The following is a 22,935-nucleotide window of genomic DNA, read 5'->3' as shown; positions in this document are numbered from 1 at the left end:
GAAGTTAATTTTTAATTATGGTTGTTTTCAGTTTGCTATGTATGCAGAAAGAAAAATAGTAAGAATATATATAATATTCAAATATAATGGTATTACTATTTCATATGGGTTTTCAAGTATAATATCAATGTAAGAAGAATAGTCCTGGGACAGATCAGAAGCTGCTCCAGCCCAGCACTTGCAGTTTACAGAACCCTGTAGGAATTTCCTTATCTTCTTATAGAAAAAGCAAGAGTTTCTTAGTGGTTTCCCTACTGTCAACAATTTGAAGCTCAGGGATGCACTTAGCAAGAGATGACACTTTAATATATAAAACCCCCAAGAGATTTCTCTTCCATGAGCTCTCCTAGTCTCCCTTACCATCAGGTACTTTTTAGCATCTAGAATGGGAATCCCTTACCCCAACTGCTTTTTGTATGCTAAAACATCTCCTAGAACATAAATTATTAACATGGACCTCTACAGCTTCCATGAAGAGGTCTTAAGACCTCATGCAATTTGGACAGCACAGTGAAACTGTACTAAGTCTAGTTTGGCAAGGACAGAAAAAAAAAAAAAAGAAAAAAAAAAAAGTTTTGTAATGGCATTAGACTGAAACATTGGACATCCTGTTTCCAAATCTAACTTCAGACTTCTAGGTATTGTTTGACTAAACAGTTATTCTGTGCATCCATTCTCTCAAAAAAACCCCAGCTATTCATCTTGTGTGCTTTGTCTGCAAAGAGTTCAGGAAGGTATTCTTTTAACTCTCTGCTATGTACTGTCTTCTGCAGTGTCTAGAGGCACAGGGTATTATTGTGGAGCTTCTACAACACCATGCAAAACCAACAGCCTAGAAACATATTTCTTGTGAAGAAGTAGAGAGGAAGATTTAGAATCAATATAGCATTAGCCACCTTTTACTGTCCTAAGACTTACCAACTCGTGCTTTTCATAACATTAATTTAGCTTTCCTTAAATAGAATCATGGGCAGAAGTGAAATATAGTAGGGAGCACTCGTTTCTTAACTCTGCAGAAATGAAATTTTACTTGCATAGGACAGAGAATTCTATCGTGATAAATTGCAGTACTATTACTAAGCCATTATGCGCTTTTATGATTGTGGTTTGTGCATAGCAAATCCTGTTGAAAAACAAAACAAATACAAGCAGAGCCCACAAATTCTGTATACTTTGAAGAAAAACACATTTTCATGGGTGGGGATTTTTTCATAAATATAAAGCATCTCAAAATTATTTTCCAGTAAAATTCAAAAGAATTAAACCAATGAGAGAAAAATATTAAACATTCTGACATCATTAACATGAAGGGAATAATACAAAATATTCTATTAAAAAAAAGTTATGTCATCTGATTAATAAAAAACCTCTTTAACCACAGGGAACATACATAAGAGTGTTTTGGGCAGTACACAAAAGAAATTCCTAAAAAAGCTGTTGAATGACTCTCAAATCTTAGACTTTTATAGCCACGATGACTATAAAATGCTATTGCTAACTGTACAATTAACTTAGAACTTCTAAGTATCATCTGATGAAGTTATGATATGGATTTAAAAATCTATCTTCTTTTAATTTCAACTAAAGATTATTTTCTTAAGAGCACATGGTTCTGTCTGTATTAGGGGTGGTGAGAATATTTTCAACCATACAGTGGATATGACATAAAATATCAGTTTGCTGTTCCCAAAGTTTTATGGAAGAACTCACAAATGATCTAATTCTACAGAAGAATTGAAATAAACATAAACAGAAAAATAGAAAATACACTTGATAAAATCACTTATATACATAAATTTCTATCTTGATTGAAAATGTTGAACAATACATAAAATGTTAATTAATATTCTCTGTTGACAAGTAATGAGGTGAATGACATTAACCTAAAGAATGAAGTATCTCAGGGAACCTCCGGTGGCTGGTAGGCCTGTAAATGTGTTATTTTTCTATTATTTGTAGAAGACCCCAGGCTCTGCACTGCCCTGTAAGTTGTTAATATAGAAATTAAAAATTAGAGATTGTTGAAAAAAACTAAAAGTGACAAAAGCTTTCCCATAATATTGATGGGTTTTGCCTTACTTTCAGTTGCTACTTTTTCCTACAGAATTATTATACTTTTCAGTATGACTCCTACAGAAACCATCTACCCATCTGGTTGTGCCCTCCTCCTCTGTCGTTCATCATCCAATTTCAAAACAACTTAAAACCAAGAACTGTTAAAAGTCTTCTTCAGTCAAGAAATTGCCTTGTGCGATTATTTAGTTCTGCTGTGCTCATACAGGTTTACCTTGACTGTCACGTTGGCAGTAATTTCTAACATTTTATAAAAATGTTTAAATCACGTCTAACTGGTATTCTGTAAATGACTTCACTGAAGGTCCTAATGTCAATATATTTTAAAATTAAATTTAAAAAAATAATTAAGAAAAACTAAATATTGCTATAGATAAAGTTAAAAAAATGATGATACAGAGGAAAACCAAACACAGGAACGATTATTGCTTGTTTTAAGTGTCAAGACATAGTCCTTCTGAAAATCTTAAGTATTACATTTTGGTCTTACTATATATTTTGGTTATGCTAGATTATACAATACAAAGCAAGGAAAAATAAATGCTATCAATTTTAAGCAGATAGGTACTTGCTAATTCAACAATATATATCTATGTACTCTGTTGACTGGCACAGGAACCACTTCCAAAAACAGGATCATTAGTCAGGTGTACAATTAGTGCTAGTGTATAATCTCCTAACAATTTCTATCTTATTAGAAGAGTTTTTCTGGACTGTGTCCTTAATGTTTTCATGAATTTGCTGAGGTTCAAATTGCTTACATGGAAAACTCACATTAAAGATGTATTTAGCTGCAGAGATATATGAAAAGATGCAAATGCATCTAGATGATGTTTCTTTTAAACACATGCCTCCCAGCCTAATTTTTTAGTTATTTTGCTATATGACTTATGTCAGATGCTGGAATTCTCTTTATTTTGAGCCAGATTGCATTTGTCAATGGCGTTTTCTATCAGTCTTTTTTAAAATATCACTATGTATTATGAGATTATTTTCTTTGTGCTTGTAAAACTGCTTGTGACTATGTGCTCACTGTGGGTTGCATCTGTTTCTTTGCATCTTTTCCCTTTTTCATTCAGATTAATCAATTACCTTTCTGAATATTCTGAAACTCCTATCTAACCTGCATACCCAAATTTCATTTACATGGAAACCCCTCAAGCAAGAAATCATAGGGTATACTGCCTCATCTCAATGCAGAACCTGGATCTGCAGGATCTGCATAATGCTTTTAAGTCTTATAGCAAAGATTGCTTATGTGATCTCCTACCTGTCTCTAGAGCAAAATCGTCACACTCTGTGAAATTAAAACAATGGTGGAAGAAAGGAGTACAGTATCCTTTATGCTCTCCTTCCTGACAGTGCTTTTGCAGAGCTCCACTCCACAGGGCAAATAGCTCCAGTTTGCCAGACCTTCACTCGGGAAGACATAAATAAATATTAACATGCATAATGCATTCTATGTTTAAAACTGAAAAAGATTATTTCATTTCTGAAGATTAATAAGTATATACAGTGAAAAAAGACACTATAAAGACAGACAGATATGCTTGTTCCTGTCCATGAGCCAGTCACAGTATGACTGTAGAGTAGCTGGGCATTTCTGCTTTCAAGAACTCCAAATTATCAGCATGGTGAGCAAAGGCTGTTGTCTCAAAAGTATTTGCTTGTGGCTCTGACCTATCACAGATGAGACTGCACAGTTCATACTTTTGGAGCATGAGAAAGCTGTTAATAAGTTTGCAAGGGAAGACTAGAATAAATCTCTTGAAGCACAATATATCCCTCTCAGTTTAACTAGCAGACCATGTATGTACAAAAGCATGGCACACATCAGATGTGTTTCAAAACCTGTAATGACTGGCATAATATGCTAAGTAGTTGTCAACAAACTCAGATGAATTGCTGATACACATTCCATAATGATTTGTTAATAAAACCACAGCAGAAAGACAAGAGACTAACATTCAGTGTACCCTCAGACGTTGCTCAAAAGATTTGGGGCCACAGTAAACTACCAGTTATGCTCCTATAAATGCAGATCAACTTTTTTTAAATCAATTTATTTCCTTTAGAGTAAAACCTAAATAAGACAGATCAGAATCAGGCCTTTCAAATATAAAGAGAAAATTTGAGATATAGAAAAGGGAAATATCCCCTGAGGATAAACAACTGACTATCTATAATGAAAATCAGAAAGCTTTGTTGTTGGGTTCTGGAGAAAAGGATTCATTGTCTATAGAAATACTATTCCTGTTCATTACGTTTTCAACAGTGTAATCACATTTATAAAATTTTGCTTACATGCTCACTAGTATAGTCCAGCCCTCAGCAATTAATACACTAATTGTTTGATACAGATAGCTATAAAGTACTCTAATTACACAGATCATTTGATGAGAAAAGAAAATTATTTCATTCTGCAGCAAATGTGAAAAAAAAAATGCTTAAAATTGATAGCTTTGCTCAGTACAGAATATAATAGGAAAAAAATTGTTCACATTTTGAAAAGCAGAGTAGTAGGAGAGTAATAAAAGCAGATGTTCACACAATTGCACAAGAGCGCTATAAAGTTCGCACTGCTGTAGCTGCAGTAGCTAGTTAGTGTTATCTGTGTTGCAACCTGCCTGATGCCACTGCTATAATTGATTATAGCAAGAGGTATGTTCTGTTTTCACAGGAAACTGAGAAAGATTCTCAGGTTTTCTTGTAAGTCACGAGCTCAGCAAAATACCCCTATGAGTTTATGAGACAGAGAACACACACGTATTATGTCTTGTGCAGTGCTAGATATACTGCCATTGCTTACCAAGTGCAGTCACCATCATTCAGGCTAGAAAACATGTTTGTGGAAATATTACATAAAATTGAGAAGAATTTTTAACAACATGTCTGTATCTCTCAGATTTATTAATTTGGTATAAAAACAGACAAAACTCAGAGTTTTGGTGGGGAGGTTGGCTGGTTTTGGTTTGTTGGTTTTTGTTTGGCGTTTGTTTTCTTTTTTCAGCTGTTGAGTAAGCCTAACCTTCAAATTAAAATAATATATATATAGATATGAAATTAAACCAAAAAAAATTTTGCTGCATCTAAGGCAAAATTAAAGCTATGAAAGATAGGAGGGAACAACAAATTCCCTCTAACACACACCAAAAAAAAAAACCAAACAAAACACAGAAGCTTTTGGAAAACTGGAGGGTAAAAGCAGTTTAAATTATATAAATTCTGAGATTTCAAAGACTTGTGAGACAGCCTATGCAAAATGCTGTCTTCAAATTAGCCTTGAATATTTAGCTGATATCTTTATTTAAAAGTCTTAATATGCTTATTTAAATATTTTTATTTACATATTTTAATAGAAAATTGCATGGTATCTTTAGGAATTTTTCCATGTAATATTGCTTTCTCTATATTCTGTATTTTCAAAACAAGCTCCATAGATCCCCTGTTGACATTTTAGATAATTCTATTTAGCACCTTTTCTCTGGAGAGTCTGGCTAAAATGTAAGAGTCATAACAAAGGACAGCATGGTCCTTAAAGAAGCTCTGCAACTCATGTGAGAGAATAAAGATAAAAGATATTCTTTAGCAAGGTTAGTTTAGGATTTCTGTGGATCTGCAGAGAGCTCTTACCAGAGCCAAAGGATTACCATTCATTTTATCCACTCTACAGCTGAAGGCTTGTGATAGTTGTGCACATATTCCATTAAATTTTTGTTTTTCACTTTCACTCCCCATATTGAAAGAGACCACACAGCAAGGCACAATGGAAGTGCAAACTCAGGACAAAAGCTAAGGAGAAAGAAATAAAATAAAATATTTTGCTTAGGCCAGTCATGTACAGTCTTCTAAAGACATGAACTGTTGGTATTCCATCTGCTTTGTGTAAATCCCTGCTCTGAATTGTGTATGGGACTGGGTTAATCTCAGTTGAATTAATATATTTTAAATGAAATTACTTCTGATTTATAACAGTGAAAATGAAATGTACTGTATCTTGATTTTAATAAATTTAATGAACATACCATATGAAGTAACATATTATCTTTAGAATGTGATTAATTTCATTACATACCAACAGTAATAAATACAAAAGTGACCAAATATTGGAGATGTGAACTTGATTGGCTTTGCAAACAGATAGCTAGATAAGGTTTCTATAAATTATACTGGGTTTTGGGTGGTTTTGGTTTTTTTTTTCCCTTTTGGCAGCTTACTATGTTAGAAAATAAATCTGATTTACACACCATATTACATGTGAAATTTACAATAACTAATAAAAGAATGGATAGTGAAAGTTTAAAATAAATGGTCTGACTGCCCTGTTAATAAGGTCAAAAAATCAATTTTTGATAAGAAAAAAATTAATAAATTGCCAGTTTTTGAAAAAAATAATAGATGCTGTTCAATATAGCATTGCTATGTTAATTAGCCATATGTTACCTCAATTCTTTGAATTAAAGGTTGTCCTCAGAAAGATGCAATCTAGAGCTAAGGTAACACTTTTCCAATACTAGTGAATCATAAGGGAAAGGTACTCTTAAATCCTTTTGAAATGAATTCTCTTCTACTCTTCCTACCTTTCTCCTCTTTTATTCAGAAATTAATATCCAGAGTGAAGTCAGGTCACAAATTCGCAAATTAGATTGGATAAAATAATTGATGTTATTTCCAGCCATTTATTCTAACTTGAAAATGGTTGACTTCTATGTTCACATGTCCTGTATTGAACAGTAATGTACTTGGAGCCATAAAATATTAAAGATGTCCTGAAGAAAATCTAAAAATAAAATTACTTTACTGTACCCTATAACTTCAGAATTTGTTGTTGTCCTAAAATACATAAAAATGTATTCATATACTTTTTAATACATAGTGCTGTATCTAGTTTAGCATAAATAAACAGAAGCTCCAAAGAATCACTGGAGTATAAAAACTTTTTTTCTAAGTTCGTTTCTGGCAGTAGTTGCCTTGATAAACCTTGTTTAACGTTAGCTGGATTTAACTCTGCAATCAATGTCAAAATTCACAGGTAAGAAAACATCAAGAACAAAAGTTGCCTCATGACACTGGAATAAAATGCAACTAAATAAGTAAGAGCTTCTTTATGAAACTCTCAGAAAAATCCTCAGCAATTCACAACCAAAAAAACCCCAAACCCCACATATAAACATAAAAACAAGGCCCAAACAAACAAACACCACCCTGCTCGCCTCCCTCAGTTCAAACAGTATTATGTCAGACTTCTCATTTTAGTCAGTGAATTACAAGAAAGGATGCATCAACATACTTAACACCAAAATCTGATCTAAAAGAGTGCAAATCGTCCATCTCAGAAAGCCAAATCATCCTGCATTGGCCTTGTAACACTTGATTGCTATGGAAGGATTGGCATTAGTAAATTCAAGTTTTAGTAGAAATATTTTTAATTTATTTCTTGCATGATGGTCATAGCAAATAAGACTTACACATAGTCTTTTGAAGATAGATTGAAATGATTATTTGGGCCTGGAATTGGTCTGAAATGTTCACAAACGTTTGTACACTTTAGAGAATGTAAGACTTTGAATCACAGAGATGCTCTATAGTGTGTAAGGTTAGACACATCAGCTAAGTATATAAAGTCTCAAAGCATGTTAGTTCTTTCATTTACTTAAAGAAACACTATTCAAACACATATTAGCATGCTACCTTATTTAATTTTCCTGTTGATAGATTTTTGCTTATTCAAATACTTTTTATTTTTAAAAAATCATTTTAAAACACTTTAAAAGTTAAGCTAATAATTTTATATTTCACAAGACCCGAGTGTTCTCTTATATGCAAGATTCTTTCTGATGCAATTTAAAATTAGCAGCTTCTGAAACATCTGCCAGAGAGAGATGCTTTGGACATTGTTAATTGCTAAATCATGTGCAGCTGTACACATTTTTGATAGCCCTTATAGCTCACAAAACTGCTTCAACAGCCATAAATCTAAACAATTCCTTCTATTATAATCAGTCTTATCATGTTTTTATACACAAAAACAATGCTTGCAGGTTCAGATGCGTAAATTTTAAAAAGCTTCTGTTTAGTAGATTGCATCTATTTTGAGATACAGTGATTTTTCTTGAGATTGTAATAATAAGGAAAACATTGGAAAAAATAGATCAGTCTTGTTCTTCTGTGGAAAATAACATCCTCTTTGCAATCATTTCTAGAATATGCCAGGAAAGAAACCGCTTTCAAATGGCAAAGAACTTTAGTTTTTCATATATAGAGAAGAGCTAGTTATGAAATCCATGATGGTTTTGTACTTCTTTGGGACCCCAGCAGCAGAAGAGTGACCCAGATCACCAGGAAAGAATAATTTAAACCAATGGAAGAAGTAGAAACATAGAACTGTGGTATAGGTACCTCAGTGTACTTAGCAAGAATTTGTGGCTTATAGGGATTTCTGCAGCTACAGCACATGCGAGGAAAGTCAGGATCACTTATGAGGTTGTCACCTGTGTGGGTCTTGGCCTTTGTACCTTTGAGGTTGCTTGGAAAGTTTTGTAAATTTTAGAAATCAGATCACACATGCAGTCTTTTAGTTGCTTGTCTTGTTTATCACATACCTTGAGCCTATCTGTAGGCTGATATTACGTTTTAAGTTCCTGGCTTATTTTGTGAAATGGATGTAAGCTTCTCAGTGATGAATAAGGACTGTTGAGATAATTAAGCTGGATCAGCTGTGCCTCCTTTACTGAAGACACTGAAAAGCAGTAAGTATGTGAAGCAGATGAATGAAAAAAATATTTTCAATGTTAAGATTAGGTGCTATCCTGAAAAATCTGAATTTAAGCCTTGCTTGGTTTATGTTATCATGACAAATCATTTAAATAGTCCTTTATGCATGATTTGCTAAAGATGTGTTTTCACTTTCTGGATGCTCAGTTCAGCATACTTAGACTTTGACATATATTCTACAGAAGCTGGTGGACTTCCCTGAATACCAGTTAACAAAGGGTTATGAGGGAAAGTTAACATGGTATAAACTCAAACGTTTTAGAATAACTGCAGACAAAGAAAACAGGCAGGCTCAGACTCCTCCAGTCTCTCTGGAGGATCTACTTGGTCTGTATTGACAAGAGGTGACCTCACTGCAGTCTACAACTTCCTCAAGGGGGGCAGCAGAGGGGGAGGTGCTGATCTCCTCTCCCTGGTGACCAGTGATTAGACAAGAGTAAATGGAATGAAGCTGTATCAGGGGAATTTCAGACTAGACATTAGGAAAAGGTTCCTCACTGAGAGGGTGATTGGTCACTGAAACGTGTTCCCCAGGGAAGTGGTCATGGCACTGACCCTGTTAGAGTTCACAGAGTGTCTAGATGATGCTCTTAGACATCCTCTTAGTTTTAGGTAGTCGTGCGACAACCAGGGATTTGGACTAGATAACTCTTATGGGTCCCTTCCAACTTGAGATATTCTATAATTCTATGACAGTACATGGAAATGCAGCTAACAACCTAGACAGTTAAACTGGATTGTACAGTTATCTTCCATAACCCGATACCCTTGGTGCTGCTTCCATGCACTACCAACAGTAGGAGATTTAGAGAAATCAAATTCTATACAGAAACCTTATATTAGGAAACCAATACAAATCAGTGACTTTGACATCAGCTGTCTTGAATCTCCAGTTTCCTAGCAATGAATTTGAAATAATAATAATAATAATAATAATAATAATAATAATAATAATAATATCAACCCGTAGTATACAGACTTTGAAACAAACCAGTCATTAATGTTTTGAAAATTGAGATCACCACAGAAACTCCTGGGAGAAAACAGATATATTTTTATTCAGTACAAAGATTGTGTAGTGTGCATTAAATAAAGTTTGACATGACATATTGAAGAGAAAGATAAAAGTAAGAACATCAAAGCAATACTCATCTGCTGAATGACGTAAGAGTACTCTGGGAAAAAAATAAATGACCATATGAACACTGTTTCCTATGAATAGTTGGTCTAACAAGAATTTTTACTTTGATAGAAATTTAATTGTTTACAGTGTGGTTTATTTTGTCTTGCTTTTTAATTTGGATTCAGTTTAAGTTGGACAGAAGTAATTTTTCAGTGAACTAGAAACTCCTTGAATACTTTAAGTGTTGGGTGAAATTTAAGATCATGACGGTGTTAATGTTAATAACAGCTGTTAAGCTCATGAGCATCCACCAGGCCACTGCAGAACTACAGAACTTTTTTAAGAGGAGCTACATCTAGGGAAGATCTGTCGGGTTCCGCCACTCTAGAGGCCAGTACCCTGAAGAATCCCACTAGACAGATCCATGGTGGATGTTTGCCCCAGAGGAAGCAAAGCTGTAGTTTCATGGGTTCTTGACCCAGGAGCAGATCTAGAGACATTGCATGAAGACCAGAACTCATGGTTTATAGCATCCCTGACCTCAGGAAAGTTCAGCAGAAAGCTGGACAAGATCCATTCAAAATAATGCAAAGGCATATTTGGTGGAAAAGCATTCTTTAGTGAAAACTTTGCTTTGTCCAAAGCAGATGCATTTGGAAGCTCTGTTTTACCTTGTGAGATTTTTATTTTGCAGCCTTTAAGGATTTTTAAAATTGTTTTAGACACAGGATGTTACCTTCTTAGACAATACTTATAGAAAATGGAAATTCATAGCCTTGCCCCTGAATAGGTTTAAGACATAACATGCACAAAAATAATTTTCCTGGGTCTTATATCAGTAAACACTCTATTACAGAATAAATCTATGTACTTGCACAGAGAACAAAACCCCATGTCTACTTCTAAAAATGACTTTTCTTAACCTGACTGCCTAGATAAATGTTCCCACAATCCCTTTTAAACACTGAGAAATTTTGGTAGTGATGAAGACAGCACCCAAGTTAAGAGAAAAGAGCAAGAGTTATCATCTAACCATTTTCAAGCCACAGTTGTTTGTTTCTGTCATATTTAAAAACAATATGTTAAGGAAAAGAGGGCTTTTATAACACTGAACTAATGGAAATTCTACCATCTACCTACTGAAGATGGTCATGCACTATGCATATTAAGACAGGTAAGTATAGGTAGGTTTGTTTCAATGATACAAAATATTTGTATCCCTTCTGCAATTCTATAAGCAATTTGTATTGCTTCTCCCATTTAACTCATAAAGGCACTTTTGAGAACTCAAACTTTGTTTTTTAGACACATATACTTTAACATCCAGACTTGACACTGTTCACCTTAAATTTTAACACAAATATCTCATTGAGATAAGGTTCTGATATAAGAATATAGCTGGTGCTGAATAATTTTTTTTTTTTTTTTAATATAGTTAACTTATTTCTTAAGATGCACAGTACAAAGCCATACAGTAGTATATTGGCTAACTCTAAAAAAGATAGATTGGTGCTAGAAGCAGCACATCTACATTACAGCAGTATTCTACTTGTGCTAATTTACCGTGCCTCAGCATTTCACAATTGGGTCAATGCACAACAATACAGGAAGAACAGTCCTTTAAATTACCTGTGATTAGGTTGCAGTTTACTTCCATTAAGGAAGAAATGGAATGTGGAGTTAGGTGTTTTGGGAACTGTTTTTTGTCCCTTCTTTTTTTATTAAATCCTATGTATTTGCAGAGAATTTAAAGTTCTTTTTCCTTGAATACGTCAAAAAGCAAAGAATAAGAAGCAGTTTCTTTGCTCAGAGTTTCAGGAACCTTTTCAGTCATAACATATACCCAAAACATTTGCTCTTATACAACAGTGCTTAGAAAAGAAGGATTAAAGAAGTCCTTCATTTTAAAGGAATGATAGGGTCAAGTCTCTGGTTAGATTATTGAAGAGAACAAGCACTCTTCAGAAGTATCAAAAGATACTGTAAGACACACAAAAGCAGTATGTTCCCTAAGATTTTTTTGGAAATATTGATTGCTTCCTACTATACTATTCTGAAAAGGGTGGCAGTTATCTCCTCTGAAAGCAAACTGTAGAAAAAAATACCATGTAAAAGGGTAAACATCACAGCTGAATTTCTGACACAAGTCAGACCTTTGCCTTTCTCAATGAGATAATTATATCTATGAAAAAATCTTGCAAGGAGAGAATGTAAAGAATTACCTTTGCTTTTTTACAATAAATAATCCTGTTCTCTGCTGTGGAAGTGCAATTGCAGTATTGGATCGTTACGTCATTTTGTCAATATTTTAACCAAACAAGTAGCTTGCATTGTTCCCCACTATATTCTAAGATACACATGTATTTAATAGAATAGTAAAGCTCCAACTTAAAAGGAAGAATTATTCAATCTCAATGATAATTGATCAAACAGATTTTATACAAGATTATTTTCTTCACTTAGCTTAGTGGATAATATATGAATAAATGGCACTATTGTGAAGAGCAGTGGTTTGTAGGTCCCTGGTCCTTGATATGTTATGAGGAAGCTGAAGATAGAAAACCACATATTGACAGGATTTATTCTTGTCACTAGCTCATTATGTAATCTTGGCTAAGTGCTTCACTTAGAATGAAAATCTAAAAAGATCCTGTACCATTTTTAAAAGTCATTAAATTCTGATTTTTGGAGCCACTCTTCTGCTCCTTAATTAACCTAATTGGAATATATTTAAAAAAAAAAAAAACAAAAAACCCCACAACAAAAAACCCACCCCCAAAAAAAAGCAAAACCAAACCAAACCACCAACCAAACAACCTAACAGAAACAAATAAAAGCCCCAGATACTAGTTATGCTTGGTTAGAAACAAAAGCAAAAGTAAATAAAATAAGTAAACATAATACTGCATAACTTTTTCACATTTTTAGTCTTACTTTTCCTGTGACTTGAATCATATAGGGCCAGATTTTGTCTGTATTCTACAATCAGCTTTCCCAGCAAAAAGGAGGAGGGGCTACTGTCAGGAAAATCGTTTCCTTGATCCTCTTTTTAGGTATGGCCATGGGTGTAGTTACAAGCAGCCTAAATAGTGTCCATAGATCAGCAGCTCATACCCCATCCTGAGGCTACATGGTGGAAGCAAATGAGATGGAGAAATTTTAGCCAGTTTTCCTCTTTGTTTCCATTGTGGAAGGGCTCACAAGGGGACAATGAAGTGGGACCAAGAAACTGATCCAAGCAGCCAACATCTACGAAACTGGAATTCCACTTGCTTATCAGATAAAGTACTCTGAAGGAACAACATGCTTTCAAGAAAAAATATGCAAAACACATGGCATGAAATGTAAAATGTGATTAGCTTTAAGATTGTATGTTGAAGCAGTTCAGGGATTGTGTTTAAAGAATTCATACCCTTTCTGACAATAAAGTTAAATACAAAGATGAAGACCAAGTGTGTAATTCAGCTGGAAATAGAGTTTCAGGTTTTTAAGTCCTTGCTTTTACCCTGAATCACTGAGACCCAGATAGGTGGGGAAAAAAAAATAAGCACAAGAAGAAATAACAACTAACAATTAAGAAATGCTCAATCTGGAATTTTGGCTTATGCTGCTCCTACAGAAGTGGTTAAAACACTGTGTCAATGTGATTGTGTAAAACAAAGTACCCGTTGCATTCCCTCAATACTCTCATTTCCAAATCTTGTATTGGTAACTATTGGCATCCCACCACCTTCCATAATTTCTGCTTCTCTGTAAGTTTGCCTGCTTCCCTGACAGCTGAAAAAGTACCTTATTTTGCACAAACTAATCTGTGTATTCTGATTAATACTGATTGCATAATTTACATGAGAGTCACGCCACCTGATTTTTCTGGGAAAAAAAAGTTTTTTAAAAATAATGTAAATAATGTTTTTTACATGTTACTTAACTCTGGTGAGCTAATGTAGCATTAAAAGAAGCAAAATATATTATGTGTTTATCCACATACCTTGACAAAATGTAACAAATTGCCTGAACACAGTTTTATTTAATGTAAACCTTGATATATATACGCACACATAAATACAGTCTTTGATGCTGGTAACTTTTTATACTGTAGAATTTAGAGCGTTCACTGAGCAGTCTGTAACAATGATGTAAAAGCAGTTAGCTCTATCATAGACTGCAAAACATATCCATTTATCTATGCTGATGTTGTGGGTATTTTTTAAAGAATCTGAAGAGACTCTTATTGCCTTATCACTAAGTCCTCTTTTTGTTTACACTCTCATATTCACCTGTGAACTCTATCACAGTATCTGCCCTTTTTCCTGACTTTTACCTCCTTACCTCATGGGAGACTGAGAAGCATAGCATGAGAAATTACTGTGCTTGGAGTCCTGGTTTCAGCTGGCATAATTTTTTTTGAGATGGGTGGGGGCACAGTCAGAGCGCCAGACCCGGATTGGTGAATGGATTATTCCATATCATGTGATGCTATGCTCAGTATATAAAGGAGTGGTGGCCAGGAAGGAGGTGAGTTCTCTCTTGTTTCTGGGATTGCTGCAGGTGCTGACAGGGTGGGCAGCAACAGGTGCCATGTTGGCAGCAGGGAAAGGCACAGAGAGTAGTCTGTGGTCAAGCTGAACCCAGAAAAGATGGGCTGGGTATCAGTCTGCAGGTGGCGAGCAATCGCATTGTGCATTACCCATTTGCACTTCCTATTATTGTTATTGTTTTATTTTATTACAATTACTTAACCAACTTTTATCTCAACCTACGAGTCTCCCTTTATTCCTTCTCTATCCCTCAGGTGGGGAAAGGGTGAGCAACTGGCTGTGTGGTGTTTGGCTGCTGGTCAAATTCAAACTCTGACAGTCCTTTTTGGCGCCTAGCATGGGGCATAAAGGGTTGAGATAAAGACAGATCTGATCAGTGTGTCATAATAAACTTGCTATAAGCATTCATTTTATTGGCTATCAGTTGCTGGTCGTAACGTCGATAGCTTGGCTCCTAAAAATGTCATCACCTCATTTGCTATATATAGTCCCCATGTTGCTGCTTACCACCCATGAGAGCTGGATTAAGATTTTTGCTTTGCTGTACTATGTAACACTGATTTATGGCATCATGAAGTTGTCTGTCTTGAGGGTATTTAAAATTGCATTTGATAATTTTGGGAATGTTGATTATCCTTGGAATGTTGACAGTAACATGGTCATCTTACTGATGGAAGCCAGTTTGGTTTTGTATGTGGTTTGTTTTTTTCTTTTTTCTTTCCCTAATCAAGAGAACTGATGTACACCATGAGGAAACCTGTGGTATTGTCTGCATGACCATGGAGAAGACATGAGGAAATAGGATGGAAAACCTACCTACCTTCTAGAAGAATGGGTAGATAAATTGGAAGAACAACTACAAATAGAAATTCTCTCAGGACAAATGCTGCTCCAATTTCCAGTAATCAGTTGCCCAAACAAGGCGGGAAGGTCGACTGTGTTCACGATCCTATGAGAAGAGCTTCTGATTTGTATTCACAAGAAGTGCATGACCAAGACGAGACTGAAACCCGTGCACACCACACTAACCCGTTTGTCATTAGCAGTTATTACGACCAACATTAGAGGGGCCCCGCCTGCAGCCAGGTGGAGGACAGGGACAATCGAGTTTATTGGCCTGTGTGGATTCGAGGGCCTGGCACATCTGACCCCCAGCAGTATAAGGCTCTAGTGGGCACTGGTGCTCAATGCACCCTAATGCTGTCAAATTTTAAAGGAGCAGAACCTGTTTGTATCTCAGGAGTGATGGGGGGTCTCAACAGCTGACTGTATTGGAGGCTGAGGTGAGGCTAAGTGGAAAAGAGTGGGAAAAACACCCCATTGTGACTGGTCGAGATGCTACATGCATTCTTGGCATAGATTATCTCAGAAGAGGGTATTTTAAGGACCCAAAAGGGTATCGGTGGGCTTTTGGTATAGCTGCCTTGGAAACAGAAGGAATTAAACAGCTGTCTGCGTTACCTGGTCTCTCAGAGGATCTTTCTGTTGTGGGATTGCTGAGGGTTGAAGAGCAATGGGTGTCAATTGCCACTACAGCAGTGCACCAATGGCAATATTGCACCAATCAAGACTCTGTAATCCCTATCCATAACATAATCCCTATCTCTAGCTGATCTGTCAGCTAGAGAGCCAAGGAGTCATCAGGAAGATCATCCCCCCCTTTAGCAGCCCCATATGGCCAGTGTGTCTGGGTTATTCCTGCATCAGGTAAAGGTAAACCCATGCATGGGATTACTTTTGCTCAAGAACCTGTGTGCACTTGGTGGGTAATACATAAGGACAGGAAAGTTTGAGATTTGATTTTAACTGAAAATAGCCAGTGAATAAAACTGTATGATGTTAACTGATAAATAACCCTGTTATTGCATAATGTTATTGCTATGGTTGATACATATTATACTAATGACATCACATTAATAAAAGAAGAACTATGATAGAATCAAGACTGATTTCAGCAAATCATGCCCAGCAACATCCTCAAGATTGACAACTTCGGCCCGCAGATTGTGAGCATGTGCCATGCCAGATATATCAGTTACAAGTTCCAGTTGTAGCTGAGACTATACACCATCCTCCTGCCACATCCAAGGTCACCCGCTCCACAGACTGAGCCAACTCGACCTCATCCCTCCAGCCTTAAAAGACTGTCATGACAAATGGAACCTGAAGTTATGGACTAAATGAACTCAGTAGACATTTTGGAAGGATGGCCCACAGAGTAAAAGAATTATATCTGTGTAGCACATATACATCTGAGACCAGGGAAAGGGATGGTGATTACTGAGAATGTATTGAGGAAAATTAACTCTATTCCAGCCTAAACCAGGGCACTTGGTTTAGGAATAACACCTTTGAAGATAATGCTTTTAAACACCATATTTGACCAAAGGATGACTACTAAGACAAATTATTTATTCCAAATTAATTTGGTGAAGACAAGATTTAATGGCATGGCAAGTGTTCAGCAGTCACCTACCAGAAACATGAAGGAAATAGTCCTTCACTGGTCATTTGTTGAGTATCGACTCTGTTCTCTCTTTTGGCAGAAAAAAAAAAAAAAAAAAAAAAAGTGTATCTTGAGAAACGTGACTGCCTTCTTTCCAACCTTTTTTCGAACTATGGGGCTAGTCAAGGAAGAAGAGAAGTAGTTGTCTGGGCAAAGAACAAAAGAGATAAGAAAGCTCCATGGGGGAATTCTGGATGCCCTGAGGAATTCTCACGTGGAGTAAGGAGTACTGATGAATATGTTGCAGGGAAAAGTTATCTGTATGTTGTGCTAAAAATAACAATTAAAAATTATTTTTAAAAATAAAATAATTATAGAACAAAAAGTGATCTGTGCCAAACATCAGCTAGCAGTTTGGAGCAACTCTGACCTGGAAGCCTACAGAATATCTGATTTGTGATTATCCTGGATGATTCACGATATCAGCTCAAGAATAACATGAAAATGTTTATTTGTCTTTCATCACCGAAAGATGTTGTGCGTGTATGTATCTAAGCCCATTTTAGGATATTTTGGTTTGCTTTGTTTTTGTACGTAAGCTCAGCTAACTAGTGCATTTGAGTCATTTTGTTAAATCTGACTATCCTCAATATCAGGTGCTATTTTAACACTTAAAAATGGAGATGTTGTACAGCAGAACTCTGGCCTGACAAGAAAAATAATTGGACTAGTCTTGTTAATTCACTTTCTCTTTGCCTTATTTTTACACAGTTAAGCATGAGGAGGTTACAGCTTTGTCAGGGAGGTCCTATCTTGCTAAGGTTTTACACCAGAAAAAAATCTGCAGACACAGTTTAGTCACCAGATTTTCAAATATCACTGCAGAAACAAAATCACTGGGTTTGGGTCATTATCTTTAAATCTTGGCCCCAGAACTACTCTTGCTCTATTGAATTGCATGAGGATTTTTCCAGCAAAAATATCAAACTGGGTGAATATCTCAAGCAGAAAGTACACAGAGAGAAAGAATGTGAATTAGTGTGAGAAACAAATTCTATTTCCAAAGGTCTCAAAATAAACTGCAAGTAAGTTATCATTTCTGCAAGCTTCCTTGTGACAACTATTTTTACTCTTTTTAAAGAGAGTGAAACAAAAGGACAAGGAAACAAAATTACTTGAAATTATCTGCGACAAATCTGGAAGCAGAATATATTCAGAAAGCTCTTGCAAATGAGTAAGACACTTGAGCAAGGTGTCAAACCAAAGTTTAGTTAAAGGGCTTCTGAAGTCAATTGTGTTCCCTAAATAGGAAAAACAGAATAATTGACTGTCATGGATTCTACACAGTACCTTCACTTGGGTACTTGGTGCAGAGTACACAGTGTTTTCCATAGATCAGATTTTCAACTTTCCTCTTTGACAGACTTTGTTGAAGAACAGAGAAAGAAAAGGAAAACCACTACACTTCAATGGTAGAACAGAAAATACTGTCTCTGTATGAACACACTAATTTTAAAATGTGTATATTCACTTATTTTAAAATTATAAACCAAACATAAGTTATTTTCAGAACAAGGATTTGAAATAGCTTGGTCACTACCATAGTTGTTATCTGTGACAAATTCTGCTTAGACAAAAAAGATATTTTAATGGTACATTAGCCAACAGGTCATTTTTCATATTTCATTTTTTGAAGAAAGCATGAAACAAGAATTAAGCGCAGGTCTTCTATTACTGGTCCAACAGTAGCCAAGTTGTTTCTTACTACTTGCTAATGAAATCTTACTAGTGGTAACTTTATGTCACATGATTTTCATGATCAGATACAGAAAAGCATTAATCCTGCTGGGGGCAGGAGGGAAGGGAAGTTTAGCCCTTCAGTACCTTTGAGTGTCTAGGCCTAAATGACCTCAGTTTCCTCTGACTTTGATATGAACTGAACCTTCACAGTCCCTCACAGAGTAGCACTTGAATTATAATTCTATTCATTATTTTCATCTCTCTGGGTCAGAGAGGTTACATTTTGTCGTAAACCCAGCTGCCTCTGGTATCACATTAAGTGCTTTCAGTGGGTCAAAGTTGATGACATTGCAGCTCATTCTACTGTACTTTTTGGACCCCTATGTAAATCTCTGAAAGATAAATAATTCTAATTTCTTCAATACAATTTATTCTTTTGTTCCTTCTGTACTGTTTTCATCCTCATTTTTAACAGATAATCCAGCAAATAATTTCTTTCTAAATGCACTTTTTTTTTTTTTTTTTACAAGAAATCCCCATGAAAATTTTGCTGCCTGTCTAATTTAAATATAGCTAAGCTGCAACCACCAGAACCTTTCAGAAACAGAAGTGTCTTCTCCTTAGCAGAGGTGATATTTTCTGCTTACCAGTATGGGAATGCACAGAGCTGGAGAGCATACAGCACCTGAAGTAAAGGGCAGCACCTGTGTTGCAGCACATCTGAAAAAGGATTGCAGCTGGAGGTTGGGCGGTGCTCAGGTGGCTTACAGCTTAGTCCGTCAATCCTCTTTCTTAAAAGGGCAGAAGTCTGCTAATTCTGTTGGCTGAGAGTAAGAATCCTCACCTTCGGGTGATGACAGAGGACATAATTTTCAGTTCCTTGCTCTTTTGGAGAGCTATGTGTGTAAACTGAATATTTATCCTGTGGAAAGTCTGGAGAGAGCTACAACATCTACACTTTACTTGCCATCCTTTATGACCAAAATATCTAGATATCATGCACAAGCTAATAAAGGAATGGAATGCATACATACTGGTCTTGTCTGATTAGGCTGGGAAAAACAACGCTTTTGAGACAAAAAATTGCATGACTTCTGTTTTCATTAATAGATTTTTGAGTGTGTGTGACATTTTTATGCTGTAATTGTGGAAGCTCTGAGACAACCAAGTTTCTGATCCTAATTAAATTCCTTTGCCAAGCAGGACAACAATGCTAATTCTTTCATTTGAGCTAATGGACAGACACCAGAGAAAGTTATGTTGACAATGTATCATTTGCCAACGAACAGATATTCTAACTTTTTTCCTGAAGGAAAAACAATCCACAGTATGGATAATATTTTGGTTTGCAATGCAAGCCAAATCCAAGATTTATGTAGGAAACACCATGAAACACACTGTGTTTGAAACAACTGATTGACCTTTAGTCCTACAGATTAATCAAATTAACATTTATAAGTAAATTTAAGTTATTTACAAATAAACATTAATTATGGTTAGTATTCTTGTGCTAGACTTCATGGTAATGTCTCAGAGTGCATTCTTGAAGTGTTTTTCAAGATCCATATTTTACTTTTCTAAAAACAAAGTTTAGATAGTCCAGCTCTATGAATATAATTGTTTCACATGTTCTGCCACATAATGGCTCAATTTCATTTAAAATAGCACAATTACAATGAAAGGGGAATACAATTATCAATGACCACTTGAGTGGACAATTCTTAGAGCTAGTTAATGTATCTGAAAAAGTACTGTAGAGCTGCAAGGACTAGTCACTTGAGTAGTATTAAAATAACGGGATATATTACCTGTTCTGTTGCCTGCATATCATTATTAGCACTGAGTTTATCAGGTGATTCTAGCTCATTTCATTTCTTAAGATGCGTAAAGGCACAAAAGTTAGGGTGGATCAGGGAGACAGATATATCTGGGAATTCACCTGTCCTTTGGCAAGTTTTTTCCCAAAAAGGTGTATATGTAACTGTGGATGACACTGTGCAAGAGAGCCTTCCTAATGCTTTGCCACTTCATTCACACACAGGATGACAGTGCAGGGCAGGAGGTATTACAGCCTTTCTCTTTTTCTCCATTCTTGCTACATACAAGGCAGACAGGGGTTGAGTCCCAGTAAGTTCCTTTTCTCCCTTTTAGAAAACAGGCAGTTTTTGCTCAGGAAGAAAGGAAAAACCTGACAATATTAAGGTTGCTCAAGCTACCAGTAAGACTGTCTTGAAATCAAGTATGCTCCAGAATTAGGCAGCAGCTTTTGAATACAAACCTCTTCAGATTCTCTGTCCTTATTTCTCCTCCAGCTCAATCAGCATCAGAACAATAAAAAAATGTCCTTCCTGCTTTGAAAGGAAGGGGTTTTATTAGTGCTAATGTTTTAGATCTCAGCAGTGATAGTCCCATTTGTTTTATGTGGCACTGGACTCATATTTTTTGGCAATTGAACTTTGCAGTCAGCTAAATGGACAGATGTTGGATGACAATATTAAAAATACAGAGAGTATTTCTGGTCTAATGTAAATGGAAACCTGCTTCACTCTGGACTATGTCCAGACCTTGATCAGGATTCCTCCTTCTTATTCCATTTCTACAGAGAAGAATAAGTAGTATTGCTGAAATGTAAGTCATTGAAACTTGTATAACTGACATATTATTACCATATTTTCCTGGTCATTTTTGTTCTCATTTAATGGTTCTTTTCCTTATCACTTCTATTCTGCCATGTCTGCAAGCAAAAAGTAGTTAACTTGTGTTACCATTTAACAAGAATGCTACAGACAGAAATGTGAAGAGCGAAGTTTTGGTGTTCTTGTTTTCTTATTAAATAACATGAAATAGCCATGGCCTTTCTGTTGACATGTTCTCTATACCCGGAAAAAAACTATTTCAATTTGATTGTAATTTTATTACACCTTGAAAAACATTTTATGAAATCGAATGTATTCTAAAAGACCTAGAAATAAGTTAAAATACTTTTTAATTGGAAGTCTGCTTATGTCTTTTCTTCCTGAAAATTTGTATAAAAGGAACAACAACACTAGAATGTAGGACAGGAAATCTTTAAAGTAGACATCTTTCAATTTTTCTGAAAGCTTTGCAACAGCAATGAAGAATAAAATGTGTCTGAATATACTTTTCTGCTTGGTAGTAATATCAAAATTAATGAGATTTCCACATGTCCTGTGTTGTGTACGATATTTGTTTAAGAAATTGGCTATGGCCAATGCAAAAAATTGAATTACTAGGAACAGACTGCAAATAACTTGTTTTCCGCCATAAGGAATACCCATGCCATATTAAACCTAAAACCAAGATGGAAAGGAGAGACTAGAATACAACCATACAGTGCTTTATTCTCCATTATGTATACACATGCCAAACTATACACTAATTGTTATGTCTTGGGACATAACAATTAATGGGAAAGCTGAAAAAGTGAACGGGAAAGCTGGAAACTGTTTCATGTTTCTATTGGTCTCTCCTAAGTCTAGGCTTCCAGTATCCCCAATGTCCAGCACTGCTTACAGTGCCTGAGCTCACTCATGTACTCCCTGCTCACCATATATTTTTTCTCCAGCTCAATCCCACACACCAAGCATAGGAAGCTGAAGAAACTGCCACAGGATGTATGAAACAAAATGAAGAACAAAATTCTTCCTAGCTGCCACACAAACCATACCCTCCACAATGTTGTAGGTCCCAATGCCGGAGCATGATGCTTTTATCTACTTGCAGGGAAAATGTCTGCATGTCCAAGGGCAGGTGTTTCTTGATCATGTAATGAGATTGCAGAAAACATCTCTCTTCACAGTCCATTCCATTCCATTCACGGAGACCTTTTTTTGATGTTTAGCCTGAAGATAATAAGATGACATAAAATCTCCAAAGTAAAAACATTTTTTCTAGGACTGCAGACTCAAAGTAAAAAATGAGTCCTGAGTAAGAGCTATGTACTGTGCAACTCTTGTCTGGGTAAACAGGACTTGAGTAGCATATGTATAATGTTTGATTTTCTGGCAGAGGAATAAATTCTATCCTAACTGCAACTTTGTAAACCCAAGTTAAAAAAAAAAAAAAAAAAAAAGTATTAGATTATCCTCTGTTCCCCAGTGTATTGCCTTACCTGTGTTTCAAGAATTACCTTGTGTTCAAAGTAAAATTAAGAAGTCAGAAAAGCAGAAAAAAGTCTAAGACATGGAAGGAAAGAGCTTTATCAAGAAGTGCAAGGGTTA

The sequence above is a fragment of the Athene noctua genome, chromosome 2 (genome assembly GCF_965140245.1).
Source record: "Athene noctua chromosome 2, bAthNoc1.hap1.1, whole genome shotgun sequence".
NCBI classification, from domain to species: domain Eukaryota; kingdom Metazoa; phylum Chordata; class Aves; order Strigiformes; family Strigidae; genus Athene; species Athene noctua.
The sequence above is the reverse complement of the archived record's forward strand: the minus strand, read 5'-3'. Positions refer to the sequence as shown.